At 41.3% G+C, this 22,598-nt stretch overlaps 1 protein-coding gene across 1 annotated transcript in view; it reads left to right on the top strand.

The window, feature by feature from the left end:
* Positions 1-22,598, top strand: part of SCUBE1 (signal peptide, CUB domain and EGF like domain containing 1) — a 587,141-nt gene that overhangs the window by 453,045 nt on the left and 111,498 nt on the right. The window lies entirely within an intron of this gene.

The following is a 22,598-nucleotide window of genomic DNA, read 5'->3' as shown; positions in this document are numbered from 1 at the left end:
TGGATCTTCACCTCAATTCCAGTGACCCAGCAATTAGGATCGGTCCAATGCGCAATGTACCCCTGCCAGGTCACCCTTCTCGGGTTAGAGATGAACAATCGATCCCCCCAGATGGGGATTCTGACCTGGATAGATTCTCCTTATACCAATCAAACTATGTACCATAAAAAAAGAAGGATCTCGAATAGTGCTTATATCTTTTTTAAAATCACATTTTTTAATAGCAATAGATGTACTCGCATATCCAAGGTGCCAAGTGCACCAAAATTTAAAAGCATTCCACAGTGAATAATCTATGATGGCGGCGGGATCTGAAAATAATCCGCCTCTCTCAGACGGCTGAGACTGAATGAATTTATATGGAAAGACATCACATCAATGATGGGCCGAGAACAACGCCTTTTTTACAATACCAGGACATGATGTAATGCCAGTAGTAGAATACCAGGAAGTAGTGCGATGCCAGTAATCAAAACATAACTCTATTCCTTACCGGACAGAGGAGGTTGATATTCGCGTTCCACATTGCCATCACAAATTGAACAATGTTTAATTATTGGTTTCTGACATTCAACTCACTGAAACATCTAAAATGAGTAAATCATAGACATAGTTGTATAAAGGTTAGAATGAATAATCATAGTATAAACCATCTAGAGAGACATAAACCATGAGCCATGTTATATGAAAGATCAAATAATTACCTTAAAAGATACAATTAAATAATTATGCACATGCATATATATCAAGAATAAAACTGGGTATACATATGTATATCCATAAAATACATCTAAATCCAAATAAATATATTACTCTCTTCATTAGGACCATTATTTTAATAAAACATTTAACTTAATAAATTTAACAGAGATCCCTATATAAATACATCCTCCTCTCCAATACTTAAATATTTATCAATAAACCACCACAGGGTGTATATAAAACTATATATATTTGCGCATAATTGCGCACACATCCGGATATAAATATATTCACATATAGAAATACATTAAGACCAATTGGATCAAATAAAAATTCAGAGGTCCCTATCTACCTATACCCTACTCTCTAATACTTAATATGAAACACCCCAGGTCAAATTCTTTATTTAAACCGCCAGGTGCTAAGGAACCTAATAATTATATCCACCAGGATTACCTCGTACAAAGTTACCCCCCCCCTCCAATGCTTCTTGGAGGCCTCAATCCCCCAAAACTGTAACCCCCTGCAACTGAGAGGTAATGTTTGTCAAACCCCACCGTAATGTTACACACGTGTTCTCTCACCCTTTCTTTTAAATTGTATTTAGTTCTCCCTATATACAACATATTACAGGGGCATCTGATAGCGTATACTACCCCTTTCGTGTCACACGATATAAAATCCTTACTCTCCTGTATTTTATCAGTTAGGGGGTTTTCAAATGTAGTTCTCTTTTTAATATTGTTAGGTTCTCTTACGCAGCTATAGCAGTGTCCGCATGCGCGAAAAACTCTTAATATTCCATGTAAACATATGATCCATTTTTGGGGGTTCGACTTCATTTTTCACAATCCTATCCCGTAGATTAGGGGCCCATTTGTACACAAATTGAGGTTTATCCGGTAATACCTGTCCTAATATATTATCCTGTTTCAATACCTCCCAACATTTGTTTACAACCTTCTCCACTGCTATAAATTGTATATTGTAATCAAGGCTAATTTTAAAACCTCCTTCTTCTACTGCCCTCTTTTACCTTCTCTATCATAAGATCTTCCCTCTTCATATTCCTAATCCTATCCCTCTCTGTCTGCAAAAAGTTTTCTTGGTACCCTTTACCCATAAACATGTTAATCGCTCTGATTGATTATCGTAATCTTCAATTTCAGTGCAATTCCTTCTCATCCTAGTATATTGACCCCTTGGTACATTACACACCCAGGGTCTGTGATGGCAGCTACTCAATGGTATATAGGCATTTCTATCCGTGCTCTTAAAGTGGGTCTTAGTATATATTTTCTGACCTGCAATATTAATCTCCAAATCCAAAAATTGTATCTGTTGCTTACTAATATTTCATGTTTATTGGATATTCTGGTCATTAACATTTAATCTCTGTAACAAATCCTCTAGATCTGTCTCATTGCCTTTCGCTATAAGCAATAAATCATCAGTATAACGCCTGTAAACAATTAAGCCTGGGTTTTGATGGTCTCTCATCCACTCATCCTCCCATCTAGCCATATAGAGGTTCGCAACACTCGGCGGGAATTTAGCGCCCATGGCAACACCTCTAATTTGCAAATAGGTATCATTATAAAAGGGATTAGCTCTTGGGACAAAAAGCTAACTACAGCGCTTGCTGAATAATGGTTAATGATATCAAATATATACCCCAATGGTTATATTAGTGACTGTATGAATAATAAATAGCAAATAATTAAATAAATAATTCAATCATAGTGACAAACAATGTTAAATAAATAATAAAACGTGACTGGTCATTTATAAAGAGTCCAATAGATATTAAAGTGACTTTAGTGCTCAAAAAGGTCAAAAGTCCTTAGTGACTGTATGGTTCAGCGTTTTCAAAGGTACAAGTGCTCAAACATGAGTGTCCATATAATTTGGTGACATCAATCCGATCTGCGGTGATTTGTGGGTAGATGAAATCACTTACCAGAACCAGTGGATCCTATATGCTTTACAGCACTAGGACCTTTCGCGCTTTGGTGCCCCCTGGGCTGGGATAGGTTCCCCCTTTTTTCCTCTGGGCTGGTCTGGACTGGTACCTGGCTTCTCCTCACACCATGGTATTGGCCATTTATAAAAGGAAAAAAGAAGCTCCAGATAGTGCAGTATCACTGAGAATAGTTTATTACCCAATAATGGGTTAAAAGGTATAGGAATGCACAAATAAGACAACAGTTGTCATCAGTGGTTGGCTGGTGCGTGCTGCGCGTCCTCTCTGCAGAGTGGCGAGCGGTGCTTCCGGCTTGCGTTCCAACCGACTGATGTAATGCCGCTATGCGTTGCAAACTGGCGCGTTTCGGCACTTCCTGTGACGTCCTCAGAGTTTAGGTATCATTATACCAAAAGTAATTGTGTTGCAAACAAAAGGTCAGACTGTTTATCAAAAATTTCTTATGTTTGGAACTCAATCCGCCATTTAAATCTAACGCCCACTTGACTGCCCTAATCGCACCCTCATGGTCAATACTAGTATATAAAGAGGAGACATCAGCTGTTGTCATAACTGTGTCTCCATCAATTCTAAGTTGTTCCCATAATTGCAACACATGCTGTCGACAGCTTGGTCTGTGTTTGAAGAAGACTTTCAGCACAAAGTAAAGCATACAGTAAAACACAGAGAAAGATCGACTTCCAAGAGGAGATGTGTATATATACATGTACACTCAGTGGGAAGGGGTTAAAGGAATTTTTTCTTTTTTTTTTTTTAGGATGCTTTTTGGAGGTACACTTTCACATATTTCATATATTACATTTTCTTGGATTAGTACAGCCATTCTCAACCTTTTCAACACAGAGGAACCCTTGAAATAACTTTCTGGTTTCAGGGAACCTCTGCTAAAAATGACTATATCTACCCCTTATGATACATTTGTGTGATGGTCATTGGGAAGAATGCTCCTTACACTTGTGCTCATTGGGAAAAAATGACCCCCTTACAGATCACTAAAAAGATCAGTGGAGTCAGTGGGAACTAATCTAAGAGGCAGAAAATGCTCATTGCTCCAGGAACCCCTACCCACCTCTAGGGGAACTATAGTTGAAAAAAACCCTGGGTCAGCACATTCTCTGTCATTATGCTGTTCTGCATACATCTTACGTGTTATAGAAGCTGAAAGTTGTATGCTAGGATGAGATCTACTTTTGCCAAATTTTGTCATACTTTTGTGAGGTCACCTCTGATCTCATAGGTTAATTTGAAGAACTCTTTTTATCTAATTGAGCTCTTGGAAAATGGCTTTTTGATTAGGAAAGGGCATATTGAAATCTGTAACTCTTTGGAAGTCATTAAAAGCAGGGAAAAAAAGCAGCACAAAGAACAACTAATTATATTAAGATAACCATTTACAGAGAATCCTTGGACATCCTTAAAGAGCTCTTGCTGAGTGTGTCCAAATTTTACTTGACTGTAATAATGCCATCTTGTTCTTGAGTCAAACTCTGCTTCTTTTATATAATACCATGAACCAAAAATCCCTGTTAAAGGCAATTGAAAGTTCCAGTATTCACCAGTGGATTATTTATATTCCTTTAGTTCCTATGACTATAATAGGAAATGGATTTTAACTGGCCGAGAATTGTGTACCGTCCCTGTAGCCAACTTGCTTCTATGGTCCAGTGCATTTTAAATGAGATGAAACGATGTGTTGTGTACAGTTGTTGGTGCTGGACGTCTCCCTTAGTATGAGAATCCATGACGAATTACGAGTTCAGTGATGTATAGATGCCAGGAGAGAAAACCCAAGACAGTCAATACCCTATTTATCTTGCGTGTTTGACAGTGGAATAATAACTTATTTTATCTCCAAGACAGAGTAAAGCAGTCTGCGACGAGACTTCTGTGTTGTATAGTGGCTCTGGATGATCTCAGAGACCTTTGCAACAAGGTTAGGCAACCCGTATCCTTCATCTGCTAACTAGAGAACGGTCAATAGGATTATGTTTAAGAACAAGCTAGTCTTGCGGTGTTTACCATAAAGCTTATCTAAACCCAGAAAAAAATATATAAATTATTTCAGCCTAGCAGCCCTTAGATGTGGTGGTTACTTTAAAGCGTTATTAAAGCTTTTGTTTAATTTGTTTTTTTTTTTTTTAAAATAACAAACATGTTATACTTACCTGCTCTGTGCAGTGGTTTTACACAGAGCAGCCACGATCCTCTTCTTTTTGGGTCCTTGCACCTTCCCCTCGAGCAGTGCCCCCAAGGAAAGCTGCTTGCCCTGGGGGCACTGCTGTATGCTCACTCCCGAGCCACTGCTCTGCGTGCATAAGACACATAGAGCAGTGCCCCCCCCCCGCTCTCTCCTTAATGGCTCACTGGCTGTGATTGACAGCAGTGGGAGCCAATGAGCTTCCGCCGCTGTCTCAGCCAATGAGGAGGGAGAGTCCCGGGACAGACGAGGCTATCATGAGCATCGGTGGATCAGAGGGAGCTCAGGTAAGGATTGGGGCAGGCCGCTGCACACAGAAGGTTTTTTACCTTCATGTATAGAATGCATGAATGTAAAAAACCTTCAGCCTTTAGAACCACTTTAATGTCCTTTTTTTCAGGCTTTTTCCCCTTTAATTTTGATCTGGTGACTCTGCCATTACCACTTTCCTATTCTTAGGATGACAATGTTAACCCACCCCCTACCTCAATTAGGACAACAGAAACCGGTAAGGGCTACAGAATTCTCACCTCTCGATACCATGGATGGTGTGATTCTACAGTACGCAGAGTTGGTGAAGAACAATGTAACTGATAATAGTCAGCACAGGTATAAAACAGAGGAAGTTAGGGGATCACAGCAAAAGATTTAAAAAGGTTCAAAAGATTTCTGGCAGAATCAACTTTTTTTGCACTTAAAGTGGAGTTCCACCCTAAAATTATACTTACCTCCATCTTCTTGCTCCGGGTCACCTGAAAAACAAATGGATAATCGCAATTTTTTTTTTTTACTTACCTTGTTTTAGAAGATAATATACTTACCTTACTTCCTCTTCCTCCCTCGGCGGCCATGGCCCGTCGTCACTTCCTGGCTTGCAATGATTCCTGGGAGCTGAACGTCATCGCTCCCAGGAATCAATGCGCCTGCACCGGCCCTGACGTCAGTTCCGGTGCAGGCGCATCATACCTTGCTAAACAGCTTCTGGGCATGCCCAGAAGCTGTGCAGGGATGACGCTGCAGCCCCGGAAGTGACGGCGGGGCCGGTGCAGTGCATCGTGGGACAGAAGAGGATCGCGCTGGCTTCAGCTACCCACACCTGAGATGGCAGCGCTGGACAATACATTTTCAAGGTAAGTATTTGTTCTAAAAGGTAAGTGCAACCCGGGACAGTTCAGAGGCTATCCATTGTGGAATGCACTAGCCCTGACTGTCCCGGGGGTATTTTTATGTATTTTTTTTTTGTTAGGTGGAACTCCGCTTTAGCTGATATAACAAAATACTTTGAAATTTACATTTGCCTGACCAAAAGGGACTAAATAAAAGTTAGCATTTACATACACTTTAAAGCAGCTCTGCCCCTGAAAAAAAATATTTAGCCAAGAAGAACCTGTAAAAAGACTTTATTGACCTGGTCTAGTGCCCAGTCACAGAAACTTCACTCTGCTGCAAAGATAAGCCGCCCAAAAGATCTTCACATCCGAAAAACCCTTCTGAGAGTGTTCGATACCTGCATTCCCAGCCACACTCTTTTCCTCCTGATTACTCTAGCAAATGAAGGGACTGACGGGGGAGATCAGAAAGTACGTTACACAGCGCAGGGTCAGGTTATAAACTTCCAGTAATCCCCTGAGGTGCTCTCTCTATTCTGGTTGCAGTGCATTACAGACCTTAGATTAAGGCAACAGAAGGAAATCTTTTGATTGTGACAAAGATGCAATGTTTTCTGGATACACATAGAGCCATCGCATGGACATTAGGGTAATGGCCAGTGATGACTAGAGCTACTTACGCAAGCTTTTTTTCCTCGCCTCCCACAGTGGAGAAGAGAGCATTAAACAAAACTGTCCTTCCTATCATGCTCAAAGCACTGTTTTGCTTTAAGAAAACAGTATGGTGTTTTACAGCAGCCCTGGCATGAGATATTAAAGAAACACTTGGTGGAATAGGAGCCAAAAATGCAGTTTGAGTGGGTGCATATCGAGATGGATGTGATAATTACACCATTAAGCATTATTTAAAATTTACATTCAGATGGGGTAAAAAAAAAAAAAACTGCCACTCTATGCATATATTAAATTGTATATGCCTATTATTTATTAGCTACAATATAAATAATTTGTAACCTTCTATAATATTAAAAAAAACCAATCTTCATACAATGGAGTAATACTCCAAGTTTTAGCTGCATGATTTGGGAGCAAGGCCCAGGGCGGGCCCATGACAGCCTGGGCTCACTAGAAGTGGGTTGAATGACACTGGCTGTCATTTATCTTGGATGACTGAGAACATCTAGTGGTGCTAAATTACTTTTTTTTCTGGATTCTGCTTTAAGGTAAAAAAATGTAACTGTACGTAAATGCAGAATAATTCTGGTGACTGAAATACTGTCCGTTGCCCAAAGCAGCCCCTCCCTTTGATGGTCTTCCCCACTCTAGAATGTGAAGTGCAGAAGCTGATTGGTTGCTAGGCACAGCTCATACAGTTCTTCATTCAGAGACTTTTACTTAAGCTATATAACCCTGTGCACTGATATACAGAGTTCACAGAACTATCAGAATAGCCCATAGAGTTCCATTTCCCACAGTTCAGCATCCTTGCCACAGGTATTTCTATGTGTGATTGTTGGATATGTTTTACACAAAGAAACCCCTTCCAAGCTGCGATCAAAACTTGGCATTTAATTAAAAAATCAGGAATTGGAGAGGAGACTTCGGGAACCACTCTGCTGCAGTTAAATCTCTTTTTGGCCGCCTTGTAAAGGTTCTTCAAGGAGTTGTTTGTATCGCACTGTGGCAGCCGTTATCGTTTTTTTTATTGTTAGGGCGTTTTTTCCTTATCCAAAGCTTGTTGTTCTCATGCTTCTGTAAAACCGTTTATGAGGTCCAGAAAGTTTTATCTGTTCCCTTTTATTCCTCGCCATTCCATTTTTTAAGCACTTTCCGTCCTGTTTAATCAAAACGTTTTAAATTCCAGGTTTCCTTATAGAAAAGGACTGAGTCAATTAAGGTGGGCTATACTCAAATGTAAACTTAAAGTGCACCTTTTAGTACCATAACAAATCTGCAGGAAAAAAACTTGAAGTTGAACTTCATAAGATGTCTGTGTGACATCTCAATAAATTGGGTTTGAAAAAAGAAGGATCCACCAAGCTCAGCTCCTCATGACTGCCGGTGGCACCGCACACAAAGCCATTGTTCTGCAGTGCAGAAGCTGGTGTGAACCAGCCCTAATTGTGTCATCTCTGAGCAGGCATCTCAGTCCAGGAAGTAGCTGTTGACCCTGGATAATTCCTGATGCCTGATGGTGTCCTTTTGGATAAAAAACAGATGTAGAATTCAGAAAAAGTACTGTGATCTCTGTGGAAGGTAATAAATACTTGGAAATTACACTTAAAGTGGTGGTAAACCTCCTGACATGAAATGTGAACAAAGCCTTTCTCTCTATAGTGTGTTATTGTCTGAGTTAGGAGCACCAAGTGTAATTTCTGTCTGCTGCTTCATTTTTCTGCTATAAGCATGAATTACTTCTGGCAAGTTTTCATGACACTAAGAGAAGAAAGGTGACATGATGGTGAGCTGAATGAAGGGGGTGTGTCCCTTCCTTCCAATCAGCTCTCAGAGATTTCACCCTCTTTTTATAAACTCTCAGACAAGCCTATAAATTCAGCACCTTGAATGGTTGTAGAGAAGAGAAGACTGCAGGTATACAGGTACAACTTATGTACAAGGATTTGTTTCATATCTGTGTATCACCTGAGGCCAGTCACTTCACTAGGTATATACAGGGCCATCTTTAGTATTGATTGGACCCTTGGCAAATATTTTCTCAGGCCCTACCAAATGCACTTATCAACTATTTGTGGGCGGTGCGGGCACAAGGGGCTGCTGCTTTGGGCCCCACAACAATGGGTAGGCCCGGGGCAGCTTCCCCTTTTGCCCTGTGTTAAAGATGGCCCTGGGTATATATAACGATTTACAACCCCTTTAAACATTGTGTAGCGTGCAATTGAGGGGATAAAAAGAACCCATTATTTTATCTGTCCCTTTAAAAAAAAAAACTAATAATAATAATTTTTTACTCCAGCTAACATGATTACCTGAAATGTGTCTTTATGCTATTGCATACTATTAGACAGTTGACATCACACTTGCAGTGGGAATAGCTACTCTGTAAGTCAATGTATGAAAAGGGGAGGTAGTGTTATTAGCCAATAGGAAGAAGAGACAAGGACTGGGTTCTGATGTTTACTATACAGCAGGTAAAATAAATATTAAACATTTTTCTAGGTAAATATATTTCTAAAGGGGCTATTGACATGAAATTTTCATCACATGTCGGTCACAACCCATGCAATCCATACATACAAAGAAACCAAAACAAATACATTCAGGAATTAGGTTATGTGTAATAAAATGGAATGACACAGGGAAAAAGTATTGAACACATGAAGGGAGGTGCAAGAAGGCATGGAAAGCCAAGACACCAGCTGAGATGTATCGGTAATTACAATGCAATCCTGCCCCCTGCAAACCAGCAGATTAATATCAGCTGGTTAAGTCTCAACTGATGGCCACACACAATATCATCATGGATGACAGTGGCATTTGCAGACCCGCTTGTGCGATCCGGTCCTGAGCTTCTATGATTCTCCCTTCTCCCCTTGCACCAGGTCTTCATCACTTCACATGGTCTTGCGCCCTCCATTCCCCATCATCTGGTTGGCCGATTGGTGAGGATCCAGTGTGGTATCATAGGCCATTTTCTACATAACTTTTTAATTATTAACTGGCGTTTTCAACAATAAACTACAGTCTTCAAACCATGGCATTTTTGACTGTTGTGGTTTTCCACCTTATTATCTAATCCATTGAGCGCTGTTCCCCCAGGAAGTTTGGAGGTGGGAACATCATGGTGTGGGGCTGTTTTTTAGTATATGATACTGGCAAACTTCATGTCATTGAAGGAAGGATGAATGTACCAGGACATTCTTGATAAAAATCTGCTGGGTGATGAAGATGAAACAAGAGTGGACATTTTAGCAGGACAATGATCCCAAACACAAAGCCAAGCAAACCCTCAATTGGTTTCAAAGAAAGAAAATAAAGCTGCTTGAATGGCCCAGCCAATCACCTGACTTAAATCCAATAGAAAATCTATGGAAATAACTAAAGATCAGAGTTCATAGAACAGGCCCACCAATCCTTCAAGATTTGAAGACTGTGTGGAAGAATGGGCCAAAATCGCACCTGAGCAAAGCATGTGACTAGTTTCTCTATACAGGAGGCATATGGAAGCTGTCATTGCCAACAAAGGATTTTGTACAAAGTATTAAGTTTCAGCTAGTGTGTTTAATACTTTTTCCCTGAGTCATTCTATTTTATCACACATAACTTAATCTCTGAACTTAATTGTTTTGGTTTCTTTGTATGTATGGATTGCATGTGGTGTTACTGATGTAGTGAACATTTCATGTTTATAGCACCTTTAGAAATATATTTACCTAAAAAAATGATGTTATGTTCAATGCTTATTTTGCCCACTGTATATAAATTAACAGTCACAATGCCTTGAGTATTGGGGGCTGTGACTCTTGGAAACTGCATTAAAACTCCTTAGGTGCCTCCTATACCTGTTGTTATAATAATCATTTTGCGTTGAGCACCAAAGCATTTATCTTGGATTGAGTGCTGATACCGCCTTCTTCTGTCTGTTTTTTTTTTTTTTTTTTTATTGACTGTCTCTTTATCTGTTGGACTGCAGTTGCCTTTTAAACTGTTTGGTAAGTTGTTAAATGTGGGTATTGCAGGAACAGCAAAGAATAAAGCATCTGATTCTAATACAGAGTATACTTAAATTTAATTGTCTTCATCCATTATTTGAATTAGTGTTTGGCTCTCCTGACTAGGTCTGGGATAACGGCTGCCAAATATTTTCGAGATAAACTTAATGATATTGATGAGTCATTTTTCTTTATGGAATTCGAAAGACTATTTTTTTTTTTTTTTTTACCTCAAAGCCTGCTTCCATAGTTCCTGACAGCTGTTTGATGTCACCAGTCAGTTGTCTGTCATTGCACGTCACTGTTCTGCTTACTACATTCCTTTTGTCTACACCAATTTTACAAGAGTTTTATGATTTAATGAATATGCACTGTGGGCCGTCTATGGACAATCAAGTATTTAAATATTCTTAACAAGCAGTTAATGAACTTTAACAAAAACCCTTGCTGACACTTTGTAGCTGTACAATTTGTGGGGCAAATAATTCTCAAATTATATATCATAACATAAGCACTAAACTCCTCCAAGTTGCCCACTCAGCAGCTCAGCTCACCTGCTGCCTCCTCAAGTTGGGGCTCAGCAGCTCAGCTTTCTTTGTCCCCCCCTCCCAGCTATGACTCAGCAGCTAAGCCCACCCTGTTTTTCCTGTTCAACATTAACTCAGCTTATCCATCCTGCCCCCCCCCCCCTCACAACAGGCCATCTTTATGTACAGCAACAATTTTTTTTTTTCTTTTTGAGATCCTCAGCGAGTTCTTTGCCATGGGGTGCCATGTTGAACTTGTAGCAAAGTGTAATTTCTTCAGTGTTGTCACACGAAAAGGTAAAAAAATATTTACAAAAATGTGAGGGGTGTACTCACTTTTGTGAGATACTGTATATATTTTGTAGTCATTGACCTCTTCCTCGTAAAGCCCTGACTTCACTCTAAAAAGCAAAAAAAGGTGGCTGCACTCTAACTTAATCTATTGCATAATATCCCCGTCAGCTCAGAAAAATATTTTTAGTTATTCAGAATGCTTCAATTGTACTCATTTGTAACTATTTATTTTAGATCCCTGGTGTTCAACTGGTGGCCCAAGAGCAGCATGCTGCCCTAGACACTTTTTGTGAAGTCCTTGGGGCCTCTTCAGGCACTAATCTGTGCCTCCCTATTGCCCTGTTATAGCGCTGATTTCCAGCAGTCTTATGTAAAACTTCTCCAGTCTAAAACTGTCACCTGAAGCATGTTTTCAGTCTCCAACAACTGCAAAAGCATGTTCATGGTCTCTGACCATCACCTGCAGCATGTCCACATTCCCTGACCATCTCTTGTATCATGTCTGCAGTCTTGGACCATTTCCTGAATCATGTCTGCAGTCTCGGACCATCTCCTTTATCATGTATCAGCATCAGTCTCTAACTAAAGTGACTTGAAAAAGTATTCACACCCCTTAAATGTTTCACATTTTGTCATGTTACAACCAAAAACGTAAATGTATTTTATTAGGATTCTATGTTTTAGACTAACACAAAGTGGCACATCAGTGTAAAGTGGAAGGAAAATGATAAATGGTTTTCAAAATGTATTATAAATAAATATCTGAAAAGTGTGGAGTGCATTTGTATTTAGACCTCCTAAATTCCTACTTTGTAGAACTCCCTTTTCCTGCAATTACAGCTGCAAGTGTTTTTGGGTATGTCTTTACCAGCTTTGCACGTAGAGCGTGAAATTGTTGCCTATTCTTCCTTGCAAAATAGCTCAAGCTCTGTCAGATTGGATGGAGAACATCTGTGAACAGCAATTTTCATGTCTAGCCACAGATTCTCAATTGGATTTAGGTCTGGACTTTGACTGGGCCATTCTAGCACATGAATGACTATGCTTTGATTTAAACTATCCCATTGTAGCTCTGGATGTATGTTTAGGGTCATTGTCTTGCTGGAAGGTGAACCTCCTCCCCAGTCTCAAGTCTTTTGCAGACTAACAGGTTTTCTTCTAACATTGCCCTGTATTTGGCTCCATCTATCTTCCCATCAACTCTGACCAGCTTCCCTGTCCCTGCTGAAGTAAAGGATCCCCACAACATGATGCTGTCACCACCATATTTCACGGTGGGGGACGGTGTGTTCAGGGTGATGTGCAGTGTTCGCTTTCTGCCACACAGTATTTTGCTTTTAGACCAAAAAGTTAAATTTTGGTCTCATCTGACCACAGCACCACATGTTTGCTGTGTCCCCCAAATGACTTATCGCAACTGCAAACAGGTATTCTTATGGCTTTCTTTCAACAATGGATTTCTTCTTGCAACTCTTCCATAAAGGCCAGATTTGTGGAGTGCACGACTAATAGTTGTGCTGTGGACAGATTCTCCCACCTGAGCTGTGGATCTCTGGAGCTCCTCCAAAGTTACCATGGGTCTCTTGGCTGCTTCTCTGATTAATGCTCTCCTTGCCCGGCCTGTCAGTTTACATGGATGGCCATGTCTTGGTAGGTTTGCAGTTGTGCCATACTCTTTCCATTTTCGCATGATGGATTGAACAATGCTCTGCGAGATGTTAAAAGCTTGGGATATTTTTTTATAATCTAACCTGCTTTAAACTTCCCCACAAGTTTATCCCTGACCGGTCTGGTGTGTTACTTGGCCTTCTTGATGCTGTTTGTTCACTAAGGTTCTCTAACAAATCTTTGAGGGCTTCACAGAACAGATGTATTTATACTGAGATTAAATTACACACAGGTGGACTCTATTTACTAATTAGTTTAATTCTGAAGGCAATTGGTTCCACTAGATTTTAGTTAGGGGATCAGAGTAAAGGGGGCTGAATACAAATGCACGCCACACTTTTCAGATAATTATTTGTAAAAAAAAAAAAATTTGAAAATGATTCATCATTTTCCTTACACTTCACAATTATGTGCTACTTTGTGTTGGTCTATCACATAAAATCCCAATAAAATACATTTCCGTTTTTGGTTGTAACATGACAAATTGTGGAAAATGTCATGGGGTATGAATACCTTAACATGGCACTGTATCTCCTGATTCATGTCTGCAGTCTCTGGCCACCTTCTTTATCATGTCTGCAGTTTCTGAACATCTCCTTTACCATGTCTGCAGAGCAGTGGCGTAGTGTGGGCTGTCAGCGCCTGGGGGAAGGCAAGTAATTTGCGCCCCCCCCCCCCCAACCTGCGGACTTTTAACACTCCCTGAGTCCTTTCCTACAATAGTACTGACCAGCCTAATTCCTACACTGACCACTACACTAACCTACCTGATTCCTACACTGACCTACCTGTCCACTTCACTAACCTACTGCATTCCTATACTGGCCACTACATTGACCTCTGCACTGACCTACCTGTCCACTACACTGACCTACCTGATTCCTACATTATCTACTACACTACACTATCCATTACACTACGCTGACCACTACACTGTCCACTACACTACACTACACTACACTACACTGTCCACTACACTACACTGTTCAGGCTGGTCAGCGTAGTGTAATGGATAGAGTAGTGTAGTGGTCAGTGTAGTGTAGCGGTCACTGTAGTAGTGTAGTGCCAGTGTAGTAGTACACTACACTGACCACTACAATGACCTCTACATTGTCCACTACACTGTCCACTACACTACACTGTCCACTACACTGCAATGTCCACTACACTGCAATGTCCACAACACTACACTATCCATTACACTACGCTGACCACTACACTGTCCACTACACTACACTGTTCAGGCTGGTCAGTGTAGTGGTCAGTGTAGTGTAATGGATAGTGCACTGACCACTACACTGTACACTACACTGACCACTACACTGCACTGACCACTACACTGCACTGACCACTACACTGCACTGACCACTACACTACACTGACCACTACACTGCACTGACCACTACACTGCACTGACCACTACACTGCACTGACCACTACACTGCACTGACCACTACACTACACTGACCACTACACTATCCATTACACTACGCTGACCACTACACTACACTAACCACTACACTGTCCACTACACTGACCACTAGACTACACTGACCACTACACTACACTGTGCACTAATCTGACCACTACACTGTCCACTACACTACACTACTGACAACTACACTGACCACTACACTAACCACTACACTACACTGCCCTACCTACAGTATTCCTATACTGATCACTACACAGCGTGACCCTAACTGCTCCTTTACTCTCTCTCTGTCTGTCTGCTGCCTCTGACGCACTGCCAGATTGGCTGCCACAAAGGGAAAGTACCTGAGATTCAGGCCGGAGTAGAAGACAGTGGCATTTCACAGCGAGGCGGGACTCCAGGAGCAACCAGTGCGCATGTGCCACCCACGATCACAGACAGGCCAGCCCCCCTGCCGCACATGACCCTATACGCTCAATAACAGTGCGTCGGCCACCCAGCCTGAGATGAAATATGGCGGCCTGGAGCGCAAGGACACAGTAAATAAAAATTAGGAGGACAGAGGCCCCCTAAATTTTGCGCCCCAGGCCACGGCCCCCCTCAGCCCTCCCACCCCCACTCTATGCCACTGCTGCAGAGTCTAACCATCTCATCTTTCATACCCATAGTCTTTGATTATATCCTGTTGTGTGCCTGCTTTCTCTGACACTGAAAATTCCCTGAATTGTATGTGTGCCCCTTTGGTGAGGAGAGGGCTGAACTTGAGGCCTCCCATATCAAGAAAGTTGACCATTGCTAGTTTAGATGATGTGACATACAGTATGTTTGCTATTTTGCTCAGACTGATTACAAAGCCAAATCAGAATTACACTTCTGTAAGATATATGCTTTGTGAGACCAAATTAAGAAAAAAATGTCAGATTTTTGTTAGTCTATCAAGAAAAGTAATTGTATTACAGTTTTTACATTCTTGAAAATGAGAAGATTTTGCTGAAAGCTGGAATTCCCCTTTTAATTATTGAAGGCTGTTTCTACTCCTTAATGGAATGAAGCGATTAGCATGCAACTTTATATAAGATGTTAGCCATGTCTCTAGGCTTCATTTGCTTGAATTAGAAATTATTGTCCTGGAAGAGACCGGAATATGCTCATGAAGCCACATTGTTTCTGTATGTGATAATCTCAGCTAGCTGCATTCAAATATATCAGTGTTATTTTAGAGAAGGACAGCTATTTTTTTCTGATCTAGTCATGCTTGAGTGGATAAATAAAGATAAATAGGAAGGTCTGAAATGCTTATCTTCTGTAGTAAAAATGGGGACCCCCTCCAGATTCAATCACATGTTCAGAAGCCTAGGCATTTGGTCCTGTGATCATTGCTGAGGGGAAGTTTCAGAGTTCAACTTGGTTAAATTTACTTCAGCAGAGATAGCAAAGCTAAATGCCTAGGCTTCTGATCACATGACCAGAAGAGAACGTAAAACACCCATTTCTTCTAAGAAACATAAGCAGTTTAACTGTTATGTTGTTTGTGTATACTGCATATGCCTTCATGTGAAACTATTAACAAAGCTGGAAGAGAACATTTAAAGCAGCAGTAAAGTCCCAACTATAAATGACAAAAATGGGCCCTTGCAGGTTTAAGTGATAATATACTACTGGTAGTATGCACGGCATACTAGCACATTATGACAGAGTTACCGACAAACGCAGCCCTCCAGTGCTGTGCTGTCACTGCTCCCTGGCACTTCCATCTTCACCTGGTCTTCCTTCTGGGTTCGGAATCTTCGGTCGCTTGAGTGGCCAGGCAGCAGTGACATCACTCCTGCGCATGAGAGTGGCATCGCTGCTGCATGCAGAGTGGGTGGAAAATGTGATCTGAGCTGCGCATGTGCTGCTCAGATCACATTATCTGCTGACAGACAGGAGGGAAATTTATGATCGATAAGACCTCCATGGTCTCTTCTGTTATAAAAGCCCTGCCTGCCTGCCTCTGTTTGCTACCACTTTAAGCTGGGTATACATTATGGGTTTTTTTTGTTCAACTAGCAGGTTTAATGAAAAAAACCTCACCAATTCCCGCATCCACATAAGCTATCTGAATGCTGGTTTTCCATTATGACCATTTCTTCTGTTGAATAGAGAGGGATAGAAATTTAGCCAGTTCCTGTTGAACTGGACACATTTTGATACTTGTATATCTGAGTATGATCTGGCAGAATTAAAAAAAAAAAATAAATCAACAAATTAATTCAGGTGGACAGGGCAGTGCAAATACTGTAAGTGGATTGTAGTGGATAGATACCATATCTGCCATTTTTCAGAAAACACCATGGGCCTGGATTTACTAAAGGCAAATAGGTTGTTCACTTTGCAAGCTAATTTTCACTTAGCTCAGTGAATGATGGGCTGACTTCTATCATCGTATCATCTGCAAGCAAAAATACAGGGTTTTTTTTTTTTTTTTTCCTTTCATGTGGTTTGGCTTTTCTTTGCAAAGTGAATTTTCAGCACATTCACTGAGCTAAGGATACATTCCTTTGCTAAGTGAACAGCCTGCTTGCCTTTGGTATATCAACCTTCATGCATCTAAAGTTGTAACAGCAAGATCAAATCATTTTATTTTCTCCATGTATTATTCTATCATGACTTTATTGTAAAAATATTCTCAGATATATTACATAGGCTTAGTATAGGTATTTTGCTCCATGGAATGGGCACTTGTTGAGGTGGACCTATCAGGTCTGCAGGAGTGAATTCATGAAATGTCACAACATGCAACAACAATATCATTATAGAAAGAAAAATGTTCTGGTTGACTGCACTTCTAAAACATCACCTTTATTGAAAAATTCTTCTTAAAAGTACATCTCCACAAAACAAAACAGGGGAATCAAAAGCTCACTATACCATCATTGTGTATTTTTATTTGTATGTATTTTTATCATTAATAAATAGTGTTGAGCGAACACGGACTGTATTATTCGTGTTCGTACCGAATAATTGGATTTTTTGTACCCGAACACGGACACGGACACTTTACTGTATGTTCGGGTAAAAATCCGTGTTCGGTCGTTTTATTTCCGGGTTTTGCATGCTTTGGCGCTCTTTTCATGGCGGGCTTTCAACAGCCAATCAACAATCGTTTAACTGGTGTGCCTTAAGCCATCCCAGCCATGCCTGCAAATGTCTTAGTAGCTGTGATTGGCCGTCTGAAGCATGTGACCAAGTCTTTATAAGTTCGAGGCAGCCGCCGCAGCAGCGTCATTCTGCTGCTTAGCTAAGGGACAGAGCACACATCAATGTGCTGGCTGCTGATTAGGGAAAGATAGGCAGGAAAAAACCATTTGTGTCCGGATAGAATTGAGGGACAGGTCGGAGTGTTTAGGCAGGGCGAGTTGTAGGCATTTTAGGGATAGAGTCTGCTGAATTATAGGGTCAGTGTCTTCTACAAACTACAATCGATATTGCTGTGTGGGGGGTGGGGTGAATCTGCACTCAATCCTGATCTACGATCTCTTCTCAATCCTGTTAGGGACAGAGTCTGCTGAATTTTAGGGAAACTGTGTTCTACAAACTACAATCGATATTGCTGTGTGGTGTGGGATTGGAGATAGGCAGGTGTCAGTGATCCACATCCATTTTTCTGTGTGTGAGCTGCAGTGAACACAATCTTTTTGGGCTGCAGTGAACACAATCTTTTTGGGCTGCAGTGAACACAATCTTTTTGGGCTGCAGTGAACACAATCTTTTTGGGGTGCAGTGAACAAAATCTTTTTGGGGTGCAGTGAACACAATCCTTTTTGGTGTGCAGTGAACACAATCTTTGTGGGGTGCAGTGAACAAAATCCTTTGTGGGGTGCAGTGAACACAATCTTTTTGGGGTGCAGTGAACAAAATCCTTTTTGGGGTGCAGTGAACAACATCCTTTTTGGGGTGCAGTGAACACAATCTTTTTGGGGTGCAGTGAACAAAATCCTTTGTGGGGTGCAGTGAACACAATCTTTTTGGGGTGCAGTGAACACAATCTTTTTGGGGTGGAGTGAACAACATCCTTTTTGGGGTGCAGTGAACAAAATCCTTTTTGGGGTGCAGTGAACAAAATCATTTTTGGGGTGCAGTGAAAACAATCTTTTTGGGGTGCAGTGAACACAATCTTTGTGGGGTGCAGTGAACACAATCTTTGTGGGGTGGAGTGAACAACATCCTTTTTGGGGTGCAGTGAACAACATCCTTTTTGGGGTGCAGTGAACACAATCTTTTTGGGGTGCAGTGAACACAATCTTTGTGGGGTACAGTGAACAGAATCTTTGTGGGGTGCAGTGAACACAATCTTTGGGGGGTACAGTGAACACAATCTTTTTGGGGTGCAGTGAACACAATCTTTGTGGGGTGCAGTGAACACAATCTTTTTGGGGTGGAGTGAACAAAATCATTTTTGGGGTGCAGTGAACAACATCCTTTTTGGGGTGCAGTGATCAAAATCCTTTTTGGGGTGCAGTGAACACAATCTTTTTGGGGTGCAGTGAACAAAATCCTTTGTGGGGTGCAGTGAACAGAATCTTTGTGGGGTGCAGTGAACACAATCTTTGGGGGGGTACAGTGAACACAATCTTTTTGGGGTGCAGTGAACACAATCTTTGTGGGGTACAGTGAACAGAATCTTTGAGGGGTGCAGTGAACACAATCTTTGGGGGGTACAGTGAACACAATCTTTTTGGGGTGCAGTGAACACAATCTTTGGGGGGTACAGTGAACACAATCTTTTTGGGGTGCAGTGAACACAATCTTTGTGGGGTGCAGTGAACACAATCTTTGGGGGGGTACAGTGAACACAATCTTTTTGGGGTGCAGTGAACAACATCCTTTTAGGGTGCAGTGAACACAATCTTTGTGGGGTGCAGTGAACAACATCCTTTTAGGGTGCAGTGAACACAATCTTTGTGGGGTACAGTGAACAGAATCTTTGTGGGGTGCAGTGAACACAATCTTTGGGGGGTACAGTGAACACAATCTTTGTGAGGTGCAGTGAACACAATCTTTGTGGGGTGCAGTGAACACAATCATTGTGGGGTGCAGTGAACTCAATCTTTGTGGGGTACAGTGAACACAATCTCATACTTCTGAAGATTTGAGGGTGCTGCCTGTTCCATACTCCCCCTACTCCTCATCTAGCCTTTTAGGGGTACAAACAATAGTAATTGGGGCCTAGTGTGGTTGTGTACGTGTGATATACATACACTTTTTTTGGATCATATTTTCTATTCCGCTATTTAATCAAAAACCTTTGGGGATCAGTTAAATTGGGGGATAGTCTGTGTTGGTACGTGTGAGAGAGATCCACCTTTCCAAGTTGTTGGGGTTCATCTCATACTTCTGAAGGTTTGAGGGTGCTGCCTGTTCCATACTCCCCCTACTCCTAGCCTTTTAGGGGTACAAACAATAGTAATTGGGGCCTAGTGTGGTTGTGTACGTGTGATATACATACACTTTTTTTGGATCATATTTTCTATTCCGCTATTTAATCAAAAACCTTTGGGGATCAGTTAAATTGGGGGATAGTCTGTGTTGGTACGTGTGAGAGAGATCCACCTTTCCAAGTTGTTGGGGTTCATCTCATACTTCTGAAGGTTTGAGGGTGCTGCCTGTTCCATACCCCCCCTACTCCTCATCTAGCCTTTTAGGGGTACAAACAATAGTAATTGGGGCCTAGTGTGGTTGTGTACGTGTGATATACATACACTTTTTTTGGATCATATTTTCTATTCCGCTATTTAATCAAAAACCTTTGGGGATCAGTTAAATTGGGGGATAGTCTGTGTTGGTACGTGTGAGAGAGATCCACCTTTCCAAGTTGTTGGGGTTCATCTCATACTTCTGAAGGTTTGAGGGTGCTGCCTGTTCCATACCCCCCCTACTCCTCATCTAGCCTTTTAGGGGTACAAACAATAGTAATTGGGGCCTAGTGTGGTTGTGTACGTGTGATATACATACACTTTTTTTGGATCATATTTTCTATTCCGCTATTTAATCAAAAACCTTTGGGGATCAGTTAAATTGGGGGATAGTCTGTGTTGGTACGTGTGAGAGAGATCCACCTTTCCAAGTTGTTGGGGTTCATCTCATACTTCTGAAGGTTTGAGGGTGCTGCCTGTTCCATACCCCCCCTACTCCTCATCTAGCCTTTTAGGGGTACAAACAATAGTAATTGGGGCCTAGTGTGGTTGTGTACGTGTGATATACATACACTTTTTTTGGATCATATTTTCTATTCCGCTATTTAATCAAAAACCTTTGGGGATCAGTTAAATTGGGGGATAGTCTGTGTTGGTACGTGTGAGAGAGATCCACCTTTCCAAGTTGTTGGGGTTCATCTCATACTTCTGAAGGTTTGAGGGTGCTGCCTGTTCCATACCCCCCCTACTCCTCATCTAGCCTTTTAGGGGTACAAACAATAGTAATTGGGGCCTAGTGTGGTTGTGTACGTGTGATATACATACACTTTTTTTGGATCATATTTTCTATTCCGCTATTTAATCAAAAACCTTTGGGGATCAGTTAAATTGGGGGATAGTCTGTGTTGGTACGTGTGAGAGAGATCCACCTTTCCAAGTTGTTGGGGTTCATCTCATACTTCTGAAGGTTTGAGGGTGCTGCCTGTTCCATACTCCCCCTACTCCTAGCCTTTTAGGGGTACAAACAATAGTAATTGGGGCCTAGTGTGGTTGTGTACGTGTGATATACATACACTTTTTTTGGATCATATTTTCTATTCCGCTATTTAATCAAAAACCTTTGGGGATCAGTTAAATTGGGGGATAGTCTGTGTTGGTACGTGTGAGAGAGATCCACCTTTCCAAGTTGTTGGGGTTCATCTCATACTTCTGAAGGTTTGAGGGTGCTGCCTGTTCCATACTCCCCCTACTCCTAGCCTTTTAGGGGTACAAACAATAGTAATTGGGGCCTAGTGTGGTTGTGTACGTGTGATATACATACACTTTTTTTGGATCATATTTTCTATTCCGCTATTTAATCAAAAACCTTTGGGGATCAGTTAAATTGGGGGATAGTCTGTGTTGGTACGTGTGAGAGAGATCCACCTTTCCAAGTTTTTGGGGTTCATCTCATACTTCTGAAGATTTGAGGGTGCTGCCTGTTCCATACCCCCCCTACTCCTCATCTAGCCTTTTAGGGGTACAAACAATAGTAATTGGGGCCTAGTGTGGTTGTGTACGTGTGATATACATACACTTTTTTTGGATCATATTTTCTATTCCGCTATTTAATCAAAAACCTTTGGGGATCAGTTAAATTGGGGGATAGTCTGTGTTGGTACGTGTGAGAGAGATCCACCTTTCCAAGTTGTTGGGGTTCATCTCATACTTCTGAAGGTTTGAGGGTGCTGCCTGTTCCATACTCCCCCTACTCCTCATCTAGCCTTTTAGGGGTACAAACAATAGTAATTGGGGCCTAGTGTGGTTGTGTACGTGTGATATACATACACTTTTTTTGGATCATATTTTCTATTCCGCTATTTAATCAAAAACCTTTGGGGATCAGTTAAATTGGGGGATAGTCTGTGTTGGTACGTGTGAGAGAGATCCACCTTTCCAAGTTGTTGGGGTTCATCTCATACTTCTGAAGGTTTGAGGGTGCTGCCTGTTCCATACCCCCCCTACTCCTAGCCTTTTAGGGGTACAAACAATAGTAATTGGGGCCTAGTGTGGTTGTGTACGTGTGATATACATACACTTTTTTTGGATCATATTTTCTATTCCGCTATTTAATCAAAAACCTTTGGGGATCAGTTAAATTGGGGGATAGTCTGTGTTGGTACGTGTGAGAGAGATCCACCTTTCCAAGTTGTTGGGGTTCATCTCATACTTCTGAAGGTTTGAGGGTGCTGCCTGTTCCATACTCCCCCTACTCCTCATCTAGCCTTTTAGGGGTACAAACAATAGTAATTGGGGCCCAGTGTGGTTGTGTACGTGTGATATACATACACTTTTTTT

This window comes from Pelophylax lessonae (assembly GCF_965119305.1).
Source record: "Pelophylax lessonae genome assembly, chromosome: 4".
Classification (NCBI taxonomy): Eukaryota; Metazoa; Chordata; class Amphibia; order Anura; family Ranidae; genus Pelophylax; species Pelophylax lessonae.
This window is presented reverse-complemented; position numbering and strand designations above follow the sequence as displayed.